The sequence below is a fragment of the Bubalus kerabau genome, chromosome 12, assembly GCF_029407905.1.
Source record: "Bubalus kerabau isolate K-KA32 ecotype Philippines breed swamp buffalo chromosome 12, PCC_UOA_SB_1v2, whole genome shotgun sequence".
Classification (NCBI taxonomy): domain Eukaryota; kingdom Metazoa; phylum Chordata; class Mammalia; order Artiodactyla; family Bovidae; genus Bubalus; species Bubalus kerabau.
In genome coordinates, this window is record NC_073635.1 from 69761461 (window position 1) to 69774889 (window position 13429).

Here is a 13429-nt window from a genome sequence, read left to right on the forward strand (position 1 = left end):
CAGGCAAGACTACTGGAGTGGGTTGCCATGCCCTTCTCCAGGGGATCTTCCCAACACAGGGACTGAACCCACATCTCTTGTGCCTCCTGCATTGGCAGGTGGGTTCTTTATCACTAGTGCCACCTGAACTATAAATGGTAGAAAATGGCCTTTTATTCAACCAGTGAATAAAAGAAAGGTCCTGATGAGACTGATGCTGTGTCTATTGTAAGGATATTGTCCAAAGCCCTGCACAGAAAATTTTTCTAGCTAGAAAACACATTTGTAAGTATCAAAGTATGAAACATACCTCTCGGCATCTGGTACCCATCCTCCAGAACCTTCTTCCCATATATCCTGCCATGCATACCCTCCCCTACTCCCCACTAGCACCAAAATTTCTTCCCCTCAAACATATAGAAATGGACAACAAAATTACTGTTCAATGTCTCACCCTAGAGGGATTTGCTTTCTCTATTACATTAAAATAAGTAGACATTAATTAAAATATTCCTGAGAGTCCTGGGACTCTCAATAAATTCTCTTTCTGTTGCTTAAAATCTAAATCCCAAATGCATCCTTTCCCTATTTTATGATGCTTAGGAATAAGGACTGCTAGCCATTTTCTTCTGCTGAAAAGCTGTTTGAATGTGGCTGCTCTGATTTACAAGATCTGTGGAGATTTGGAGACTTCTTTGAAAGAAAAACTGCAACTTGACTCAGATATTATGAATTTACTGACCAGAAATACCTGATGAGTCTCCATGTTTTATATGCACTTACAAATGTAGGCAGACACACATATTATAGGTACACATTTCTAGCACAATCACTGGATTACTGAATTGAAATGAAAGTTTTTAAAAAATGGTCTGTAAGGATCAAGAAATTAATACATATTTATTCATCTCAGATGATTAAAAAAAATTTTTTTAATTTCATTCTTATTTATTCTGGCTGCACTAGGTCTTCATTACTGTGCACAGGCTTTCTCTAGTTGCAGTGACCAGGGGCTACTCTTCGTTGTGGCTTTTCGTTGCAGTGGCTTCTCTTGCGGAGCATGGGCTCGAGGGCACGCTGGCTTCAGGAGTTGCAGTTCGAAGGCTCTAGAGCAGAGGCTCAGTAGTTGTGGCTCCAGGGCTCTAGAACCAGGGATCAGTAGTTAACGGCATGCAGGCTTAGTTGCTCCGAGGCACGCGGGATCCTCTGGGACCAGGAATGGAACCCCTGTCCCCTGCATTGACAGGCAGATTCTTATCCACTGCACCACCAGGGAAATCCTAAATGATTTTTTAAATGGAAACTTTTGCTTTATATATTTGCTAGAGAAATTTTATAATTTATGATTATTTTAAAAGTTAAGACCAAACTAGACTAGACTACATTGGAGTTTATTTTTTTATATAAATTTATTTATTTTAATTGGAGGCTAATTACTTTCCAATATTGTAGTGGTTTTGCCATACATTGACTCGAGTTTAACCAACAATTTAAAAGTAATCAGGGGACTTCCATGGCAGGCCAGTGTTCAAGACTTCACCTTCCAGGGCAGCGGGTGTGGGTTCAATCCCTGGTTGGGGAACCTGTAGGCCTCGTAGCCAAAAAACCAAAGCATAAAACAGAAGCAATATTTGTAACAAACAAAAGACTTTAAAAATGGTCCACATTAAAAAAGAAAAACTTTAAAAAATAAAAGTAATTGGAATGAAGATAATTAAGAGTGTTATTATGCAGATATGCAATAAAACAGCATTTGCCTTGGTGACTCATAATAACATGAGGCATTTGAACTGAAACCAGTGAAACGTTATGTGATGGGAAAACAATTGATCTTGGTTTTTATGTACACATTTCATTGCCTGAAGTTTCTTCTTGTTAAATAAAGTTCTGTACGCCTCTTAAACAGTTTATGTTGCCTCTTGGCAAATTAATAGTTTAATTATTCACAAAAGTAATATGGCTTACTGAATAGTTCTATGCAATTTTAGCCTTATTAACACAAAATATAACAATATATTTAAGAAAAATAGGTAAAAATCATAAGAAAATCTTCTGATATTTTTGGGCTATGTTTGACTTTTTAAATTGATTTATAGGGACTTCTCTGGTGGGCCAGTGGTTAAGAATCCGCCTTGCAATGCAGGGGATGTAGGTTTGATCCTTGGTCTTGGAATTAATATCCAACATGCCTCAGAGCAACAAAGCCCATGAGCCACAAATACTGAACTGGTGCATCACAATGAAGGCCTAGTGCAACCAAAAATAAATAAATAATTGAAAAATAAAATTTACTGTAACTCTATAATTTCCTTTTTTCCTGCAGCTTTTTTTTTTAAGAACTCTGGTTTTTTCTATCTAACTCAACTTAATTTTTAGCAAGTCACCACATTATCAGTCCATGGGGTCAGAAAAAAGTCAGACATGACTTAGCAACTAAACAACAAATATATTAGAAATATAGAAATATTAGAAATAATAGAATTTTGTGCTATATAGGGACTTAGTAATCATGATGTGGTAATTGAGGGTGGATTTGCTTAAAGACTGAAAAAACAGATCTTTTCCTTCTAACAACTGATTGTGTATATCTCAGTCTCTTAACTACATCTCATTAAATGTTTAAGAAAATAGGTATCATAACATTGCTATAGAAGGCCAGAGAATATTCTAAAGGATCAAAGTAATACATCAAGTGGCAATTTGAGAAAAGCCACATTCTTCTGCATTCATGTGTGTGTGAAAATACAACTACAATAAAAAAATTTGATTATTTCCTGTAACTAGTAACTAATAATTTATCAGAACTAACTTTTCTAGACAGACAGCTTTTCCATACTAAAAGAAAGCAACATCATTTACTTATATGTTGATTATGATCTTGGGTTTCTGCCCCAAATGCTGATGTATTAATGTGATATGGAATAGTTGAACCTGATCAGCCTGTTCATTTACTGAGTGAGCAGACAGAGGAAACTGTTCTAGAAACTGGTTAAGTCTGATGGACGACATTCTGTGGTCAAAGGAAAAGGAGAAGTTAGGTAGTTTTTCTAGGCAATTTACACAAAAGTGATTGTGGATCAGAGGAAAGAGGGCACAGGAGAGAAGAGCAGAGCGGTGAGAGGAGTGAACGTAATCTGGATGATTTATGACCCCACTCCTGCTGCTTCAACTTTGGAAACTTGGCTCTACTATGGCAAATGGGCAGCGTGTTAAATATCCTTTGAGAGTCTAGGCCCTTTGTGGTTTCCATCAAATTCCACAGCCTTTGAGGAAGGCACATTCATTCCAGGGATTCAACCTAGTGTGTGCCATTATCCAGACTCATTCATTCTAGATTCATGCCTAGGAGATATTTAGTCAATATTTGCCCAGTAGCCTTTCAGTTATACCATGAGAGCCAGCTATCAGAAAATCTTTAAGCCAAGCACAGTTGATCTTAGCCAATTTTCATGGCACTTCTATCTATTTGTTAATGGAAGCATGGCCATTGTTTGATCGTGTATTGATTGTGGATGAATGCCCATTGTCTAGCTCAGTGCCAGGCACATGAAAGGAGCTTGATATATATTTGCTGAAGAAATGAAAGAATGAATATCACTCACACACACATACACACACCCTTCTCCTCATCCTCTTCTGTTTCCATGCCTGAGAGCCAGTAGCAAGGGGCGGTGTTCTCTCTGGGACACAGATTTTGGCTCAGACGTGTCTTCAAACTGAACACCCATCTTGAATCCATTATCTCGGGGCCACAAGTCTACAGTAGCAGCTCTTTGTGTGAATAACTGAATCCATATTCATCTGATGGTTAATAGATGATCATGTATTACTACATTTTCCACTCTGTTATATATAATGACAGTGACTTAATTTAAGGGGGTTTTGAGAAGCCACTCAGACCTAGTTGCTTTTTCACTTCTCCTTCTTCACTGAATGGTCATTATCCTTCTGCCTCACTGTCTTTGCCACCTATACTGGGGGCTCCTGAAGAAAACAATATTTTTTTAAAGTTATATTTTAGTCATCTTTGTAAACTCCTAACACAGCTTTTGGTCTCTCAGGAGATAATCTTAAGAAACCACTTCCTGAACGGTTGTGAGGTACCTGGCATGTCACAGCCACTCTCCAATCCACAATCCAGACAATGGGGAGAACTGAGGACACTCATTTCCATTTCAGACAGCTGAGACTCAGAGGGCTTTAGTAACTTGTCCAGGGTCCAGCAGATAGACATATGAGCTTGGACCACCATCCAGATCTATGCAACTCCAAAGCCCTGGTTTTTCCCATTGCACAGGGCAGCCACCCCTATATCATGGATGCGTGTTTCTAAGATGTTGTGTTCTAGGCACTTAAGGGGAAAAAATAGTATTATAATGTGGTCTGAAATGGTCAACTCTGGTGCATGTGGCTTCAATTCCATCCGTTAGACCTGAGAGCAGAAGTGGAGACCACCTCTCGGAATGTCAATGACGCCTATCTTTTATAGTCCTACAGACAGTTGTGTAGACACAAAGACAATGAGCAGCTGGGTCCTAAGGACATCGCTTTGGAAACACTCTGGTTCCCTAACCTCTTTCCTTGGTTCTTTCCTACCCTGGCAATCAGTGCCCATCATCTTAAGTGACCCCAAGTATATCATTATTTTCTGAAATCTTTAGGATCCTCACTAGAAATCACAGAAGTGATTTGAGTTGGAAGAAGGAAGGTTCTGAATCAGATTCTCTAAAGGACAAGTTTGGAAATGTGTCATTTTCCATCCTTAATCATGGCACTAATCCACTTCCCTTCTATCCTCTGAAGGAGTTCATTCCTCTGCAAGGCAGGGGCTTCTAAAGCAGGCTTATATTCTCCATTTCTTCACTGTTGAAAATGATACTCTGACAAATACTCTTGACCATTCACTTTTGCCATCTCTGACTATTCCCTTTGGACAGGTTCATAAATGGTAAGCCAATGTAAAAGACATGGACATTTGCTTTATTAAAATGTTTAAAAATATACATTATTTCCAGATTGTATATTTTAAAAACTGAAACAGTTTATAGGCTTGCAAATATTTAGTGAGTGTTCTTTTTTCACTATGTCTTCACTAACATTAACATTTTAAATGTTTAAGGTATCAAGTAAACAAATATTTTCTTTTTTGAGTTTCTTTGTTTATGGGTAGACTGAACACTTTAAGAAATTTTTATGTTGTTTAAGGAAATGATTGAGGCATTATTATATGATGTTCTCATAAGGATTATATCAGTCAGAATTGATAAGTCAACAATAATAAAGTAGGTGAAGGGACTCATATTTGCAGGACATCTGTAATTTAAGGGAGAAGGCAATTTTAATTATTTACTTAGTCATTATGCCTGAACAATGACTTCCAGCATCTCTTAGCTGGGGTTGCAATGAGTCTTTTAACTATTTCACTGGAGGTTTGTGCCTGGTTTGCTTAAGTAGTGGTGAATAGTTTTAAATTTATCTTACAGGGAGAAGTTGATTCGGTTTTTTTCTATGTCCCCATAATTTCAGGGTTCTGCAATTTATCTGAGAGCTTAGAGAACTAGCAGAAATACAAGAAAATGCTGCCCCAAATTGCCATATGCAATTTCTTGTCCAAGGAAGACTCCCTCCATAAGACCATTTGCTTCCGCATTTTGGACAGAGAGGATATAGACAGCTGTTTCATCTCAGAACTTTTAAAAACAAATCTAGTGAAAGGTTGGCAGTTTGCTCAGTAACTAACTTGTTGAATGTACCCCTAATGGAAAAGCTCACTAACCCATTTTTTAGAGTTATTTTCCCTGGGACTGGCTGGTCAATATATTAAGCTTTATGGAAAAGGTACAAAGCATTTGAGGCCATAATAGCCTATCTGATGGTGAGAAGTGGGCTTCAATTTGCTGATGGACAAAGAGGAGGGATGGTTGCTTCCCTGACCAGCCATGGCTCTGCAGATAAACGTGACATCTGACCTGATGCCACTGTTGAAGCCCACAAAGGACCTTAACCGTGGGGGTTAAGTGGGGGAACAGTTGGGAGCAAGGAGCAAGTCCCAGAAAACAGGGCTCGGTGCTTCTTCTGCCCTGTTTTCCTGGAGGAAACTGCTACTTATGCCTGAAGCTCTTCTCTTCTAATCATCTTGCTCACTGCAGGACCAAGACACGGAAGGCTAGAACATTCCATGTAAATGGAGGGAGACCCAGAAAGTTCTCTCCTCAGCTCCACAAGCATCTGGAATCCCACCAAAGCCTCAGAGAAGAGGATTGCTTCACAGGCAGGATTTTTAAAATCAAACCTTTGTCAGTTGTGTCTTCTCAAGAAGCACACGTATAAACATACACATCATCTGCCATGACTGGAGGAACTCATTGGCTGCATGCAGGGTTGCCCCTATGCATCGAACAGTCTGAAGCTATCTTCTGGGTATGATTTGAAGACCAAAAGTCATTCAGTCACAGTTTCAGAAATAACCCATTAGAGTATGCTCTTCTGAGCAGAGTATTGGCTCCAAAGAATCTTCTCTAGGTGTCAACACACTAGCCAGAAGGAAGAGGTATTACACTTACCCATCAGCATGACAGTCAGCTTCCCCATTAATACAATCAATATCTTGGCTTAACTAGCTGCCACGAGGCACGAGGATGGACTTGTTAGGGGTTCTGGGCACCCGGGGGCCCCAGTCGGAAAGCTTTGTAGGACAAACTTCTCCCTAATGATTTTCTTTCAGCCAATTCTAGATATCCATTGTAAGTCCATTAAGTAAATAAGAAATAATTCTGAAATATATCTTAAATTCTGCTTTTGAAAAGGTAGACTGTCATCTTCATGTTTAATACAAGTAAATTATCTAGAAGCCTTGGGAGTCTGCTCCAGTACTGAGCATAGCAGGGCTATGCCTTGGCTAGTGTATAGGATTCTGGGATGCTCTGCTCTGCCTGTTTTATGTTCCCACCTCCATTCGATAAAGACATGCATCTTGTTGTGAAGGGCATTGGGCTCAAAACCTGTATGCACCTTTATCTTATCACACTGACATGCATATATGGCTGCTCCCTGTTCCCCATTTCCAATCACAGTCAATCAGACTGGGTGCCACCCAGCTCCTGCTCTTGGTGGAGAAGAGAGACAAGTTGCATGATGCAAGACCAAGGGACTTTGGAGCCTGACCACTCGGGTTCATTCGGGCACCTCATTCGCCCTAGGCACAGCCATTATCAGACAGGAACTACAGAACTGAATTCAGAACTATTACCGAATGCATCTAAAGGACATTCAATTCTCCAGTCCACCCATATTGAATTATTTTTATTCTTAGTCCCAAGTTGCCTTTTCCCGACAGTCAGCAAGCTTCGGAGTTTCCACTGCCTCCCTTCCTAGCCAACATCATTAACAGGAATATATACAGGCTGAAAAACAATGTAATTCAAAAATAAACATTTAAAAGCCAGCTAAAATTGTTCAAAATAAATAATTTAATTGAAGTCAGCTATGACAGTATTTTGTTATATACTTTAGCTTGGTGGCACATCAACATCAATTTCTAAAAACAACTAAGACCGTATGAAACCACTGGATTTAGACATTGTCCACTTCAAGTTTTGTTTTTATTTTGCCAACATGTCAGCCAATACTGAAATACGAGAGTTTGCTAATGCAGCAGGCAGGTAAACCAGTAATCCATATTCATCCATTCAAATATATTTATTGAATGGCTATTGTAGAGTTTGAGGCCTCCCAGGTGGCTCAGTGATAAAGAATCTGCAAATTCAATCCCTGGGTCAGGAAGATTCCCTGGAGAAGGAAATGGCAACCCACTCCGGTATTCTTACCTGAAAAAGTCCGTGAACAGAGGAGCCTGGTGCGCTACAATCCATGCGGTCGCAAAGAGTCAGACACAACTGCGCAACTAAACAACGACAGTTGTAGAGTCTGGACTGGGTGAGGGCAGGGACTGAGCCTGCCTTGGTGCAGGCCAGAAGGAGGAGGCAGGACATGCATTCAGCACATTGCACTGTGTCAGGCATTCAGGGAAACTCCGAGAATCATTTCTGAACAAACGACAGAGTGCAGCAGGCACTACGCTAGCTGCTTGGGATGAAGAGATAGGTGCTCTCAAGAGGGTCAGAGCCTAGCGTGGGAGAACAGGCATTAAGCTAATTTTTCAGACTTTCCTCAGCAAACCGGGAAAACCATAACCGAATCACAAGGGCCAGGAGACAAGGATGCCAGGGCTGTGCCTTCTGACCCACGTAGCAGGGTCCCACTTTCTCTTTCTAAAAATAAGAGCCCAGGCTTAGAGAAACCCAAAGAACCCTTCTGAACTTTTTTCATTGTGTGGAATGAGTCAAATTGGACCCAAATATATTTAGTGACTTTTGTGCTTTCTGTAGCATTTGAACAGAGCCACAGGATCGGGGTCGGTGAATGAAACGCTGGCCTGGGACAGAGGCACGTGTGTCTCTTGGCCGGGTACCTCAGAGGAGGCTGGGCCATGTCCTGAGGAAGCCACTGGCAGGAACGGGTTATGTAAGCACTTTGCAGAAATGTCACTGAGGCGAGATATTTTCCGTCCTCCAGCAGCTCTGCGTTGCTGGGCTGTGGTTGGCCGGCTCTCACTGCCGTTAGCAGGCAGGACAAGCCCTGGACAAGCCCCAACTGCAGCTGTGTCTGGGAGGACCATCCTCAGCAACTCTGTTAGCTGCTGGAGTCAGCCCAGGGCGGTTCTGGTGGGAGATGCCCTTGCCCACCCTCGGTCCTCTGCAACTTCTCTATGCGGCTGCCTGGTAGGGGAGGGAGCCTGCAGGGATGCAAAATGCCAGTGGAGGTGGGGGGCAGGCCAGGCTGTCCCCCTGCTTTTGCTCCTATTAGCATCAAATCACACCAATCTAATTTAAAATAAAAGACTTGGAACTTACCATTCTTGTACCTCTGCCCGACACATGCCCCCTTAAAGCTGTATGCAAAGCATATTCCCAAATAGGTGGCGTGGCGCCTAAGAAAAATTCAGTCCCCCCATTTTAAGTCAAATGCTATGGTTACCACATCATCCAATGCTTATCCCCTCGCTTCCCAAATTGAATTTTGTCCCAGCTTGCCAAACGAGCCCATCAGGAAGTCCTGAAATTTCCTGGTTACTAAAGAGGGTACATTAAACAAACAGAACAAATCGAAATGATGTCTGGATTGGATTCCTGGAGTGGCTGTTAGCATCCCAGTTTCCCCACTGGTAAAATAATGAGCAAAGTATCTCAAAAAGCTGAGCAGAAACCAACCACAGATGCAGCTGTTATTGTTATGGTGTTGTTCCAACAGGAATCAAAACCACGAAGGGACACTGAATTTTCATTCGGACAAGAATGAGGTTTAGCAGCGCCGTCATTTGGAGCCTTTGCTTAGGTTCTGATGTAGGATTAAAAGGTGACGGTTCCAGAAATATAAAAAAGAGCCACAGAATTAGAGCAGAGCACATACATATGTCCTCACCACAGTGTAGTTAGCCTGTGGCAGTGCAGACAAGAAACTGGAGAGGTGGCAAAGGAAAAGAAAACCTCAAGTTCAAAGTAAGCATCACATGTCCAGGTTAAAGAAAGCTTTGGTGAAGTCACTGATGAAAAGCATTTCATCTTGAAAGACATGAGGCTAATTTCAACAGTGCCAAGTGACCAATACTTAACAACATATTATACAAAGTTCCACATAACACACCCTGGACTGATTTTAAGAAACGAAGCATCCACAACGCTACTCTGAATAGCCACCATCACAAACAGTGTGCACTCTAGTCAGAAAATGTGGGTTCCAATCTCTGCCTCAGTTAAGCAGCTGTGTTCTGTGGTTCCTCCACACTGTTGACTTCTGCCAAAAGGAGCCATGGAGTGTGCATAAATACCTTGGTACAAACAGCACAGTGGGACTCTTCTGTTACCTCTCTTTACACATCCTGAAACTCTGATGTGAAGATATTTGACTAGACCTCCCTACTCTTTGCTCCTTTCATCTGCTGTTTCAACCAAATACTGTTTTATGCATAGCAGACTTAACTCATGTCCAGATTGGTCTAGCTAGGAAGGGAGGGAGGAAGAGAGAAAGAAGAAAGGAGAAGAGAGAGAGACACAGAGATTGTGTCTCTGTGTTAGAGAGAAAATTTCTCTCTATCTCTCTGGATTTTTTTTTTTCCAAGAAAATCAACTTTCTCTTTTACAGCAAGGCTGCCTACCTTTATGTGAATCCGCACCACGGGCTCTCCAGATACCTGAAATAAAAACTACATTTCTTCCATGATTGGAAACTATTTCCTAAAATAATTCATATTTGCTCTAGTATCAGTGGCCACCAGGAAGAAACCAGAATCATCTGCTGAAAGTCTGAGTGCTAAAACGTGTCAAAGTGCTGAACAACGTGTACCTTCTATGCCCTTCCTGGAGCTTGTGGGGAATCTTGTGAAGGTTTGAACTCAGAATATACCGTTGTACTGTCAAGTTCAAGGGCAGGCTGACAGGGGTTGTATTGTGAGAAGGGATAGCAATCCATTGAATATTATTTTGATGATTATGTCAGAGTTCAACTGGAAGGCAAAGATGCCAGGCTCTTACTTGAATTTTACAAAACATAAAAGATGGCTTGCCACTTTGTGGATTACCAAAATAATTCATCCTTTGATTCAATAGTTACTTTTAAAGGCTTTGTGATGGGAAACCACCTTCCAATAACAATAGGGAAGTCATTTCAGTGGATCGAGACACTTGATCTGTCTTCTCAGTTGGACAGCATGAAAAATCAGAAACTAAACACAATTAATATGTAAGTTCCACAAATCTGTGATTTTTTATGCTATTTGAATACAGGACTTTATAGGTTGGAAATAATACATATGCTACTTATTTTAACATGGCTCTACAAAATCAGCCAGTCAGCACACTTGGTAAAAATGCCTAACATGAAACAGGAAGACCTCTGGGAAATGGGGCAGAAGTAGAAACAGATCCTGCCTTTTATATTCAACATGAAAATATTTTATTTGTGCCAACAAAGCCTTACTCGTAAGACAGTTTCAGAGCTGTCGCATTTGAGATAAATCTCACATCTTGTCCAAACCTTGCATTTTCCCTGAAGGTGGGATCATTTAAGAATACATGTCCAGAAAACACTGTATCTATTCAGGTACCTCTGAAATGAGTTGCTAATAATCATGTCCCTCAGATTCACCTTGATTTGTATGATTTTCTTTGCTTGATCTTACAAACTATTATTCTGAAAATTTCACGTTAGGAAAAGTTACAGGTACTAAGAGTTACATGAGAAAAAGTTACATATGAAAAGAGAACCTGACCATTGAAAGAAAGCTGCTGAGAAGTTTCCCGATGAGGCAAGAATAGGGGAAGAGGGAAAGTGCTGTCTCCTATCTGAGTGTGAGTATCCCTCACCCTCCCCTCTGGTCCTCCTGTGTTTGTTGGTTCTCTGTACATCTGCTCATTTCCATCCCAGGCTACCTGTGAATGATGCTTCCTCGTTTCAGCAGAATGGCTGCCCCGGCCCCATCCCTCCTGGCTCAGGGCAGGACCAAATTAGAGGACAGCATCAGAGACCATCTGCTGATACTAGCTCATCACAGTAGCCTCCTGTTCCTTGTTTCTCCCCTAATTCTATTGTGAAAGCTCCAGTACTTTGGCCACCTGATGTGAACAGCCGATTCACTGGAAAAGACCCGGATGCTGGGGAAGATTGAAGGCAGAAGGAGAGGAGGGTGACAGAGGATGAGATGGTTGGATGGCATTACCGATTCAATGGACACGAACTTGGGTAAACTCCGGGAGATGGTGAGGAACAGGGAGGCCTGGCGTGCTGCGGTCTGTGGGATCCCAAAGAGTCGGGCATGACTTAGCAACAGAACAACTGCGCACACAGGGCTGCCACAGTCTCCCGACTCTACCATTCTGCTGTGCTTCTCGTTGTAGAACTAGGTTTACAGAGTGAACTGGGATGGCAGTCCTGATCTACAATAAGGCCTGTTAGAGGAGAAAACCAGCCACTTTGTTTACCCAAGGGAGAACAGGATCCGTGACTGTTCAGATGTGTCCCTTTGTCCTTCCTGAATGTTCTGTGTGTCAGAACCCAGAAGCAAATGGACAGAGATGGTATTTTGGAGTCTCGTTTGATGTTAGGGTTCTTTGTTTACTTGTTGCTGTTGATGTTGCAGTTTCTAAAATCCACACACAGAACTTGATTTCGTTCACGGGATGTTAATATGTTCTTCCAGTGGGTTTTGATTTCATTGTATTTTCTCAGGTTTTATAGTAGTGCTATTTTTATCACAAATGTAATGAAGGACAGATTTGAGGATGGCTTTTAGTAGACCTAATTTCTCAGTCATTAATTAATTTCTGAATCACTCATTTCTATTTCATTAATGAATCATTGCTATAAAAGATGGTAAGTCAAGACTTTTCTTGCTATCCATCTGCTGATTTCTAGTTGTTAATATAAACTGTACTGTTATGTACACCCATGCATGCACAGGCACACATAAACGCACACTATGCTATTTGGAAAAAGTCAGATTCAGTCCTGTGATATTGTACCTTCTGTCTCCAAAATGTTCCCTGACTGCTGGAAAGAAAAGAATGTACAACCTTTGAAGCTTTGAATCCAAGTGTGTGATGTCATTTCCTGCACAGTGTGTGGACTGTAAATTCCAAAGAATATTAGCAACACAGCTAAAAATGTACCTGGTTTTGTTACCCTGAAGCATCCTGATTTTGAGAAATAGTGTTTTGGGCAGGAAGAAATTTGGGCCACAAAGAAAATACAAAAAGCAGCCCTCTCTTCCAATCTGCATAGACTTTGGATGCAATTGATAAACCACTTACGTTTCACCCAAAAATGCTCAACAAAGAATTTATTGAAATGTGGCCCTTTCAGTATAATGCCATCTGCATCTTTTTAAATCACTTAGAAATACTTGCCAAGATAATTAACCTCTGCCGCCCTGGCATTTTTCAATTATGTAGCTGAAGCCTAGAAACATATTTATAGAGTGTATGATTCTTAAAGGGTTAAGACTGAAAATGTCTGAAGAAAATCAGCTTAAATATGTTGTACAACAAAACATGTCATTGTGGGTATTGGAGTTAGGCTATGATAATGAATTTCAGACTCAAATATGTTCTTTGATTGTCACAAAAATATGTGAGGATCCAAGGGTTTGCTCTCAGTGTTCAGCTTGAAGTTGGTTGCATTTCATTACCAGAGGCTAATTGTATGAAAACTGTTTTCACATCCAGAAATCCTGAATGAGTAAGGGCGAGCGAGAGGAGTTTACTGGGAATCCAGACAACCTATGTGGATGATTATTTAAAAGAGAGGATTACTAGTGGCCATTGGTATTTAAATGTGTTCTGAAGGGTGGCTCAAAAATGAAAGCTGGTCCCTCAAAATCGCACCCATCTTTAAAGCC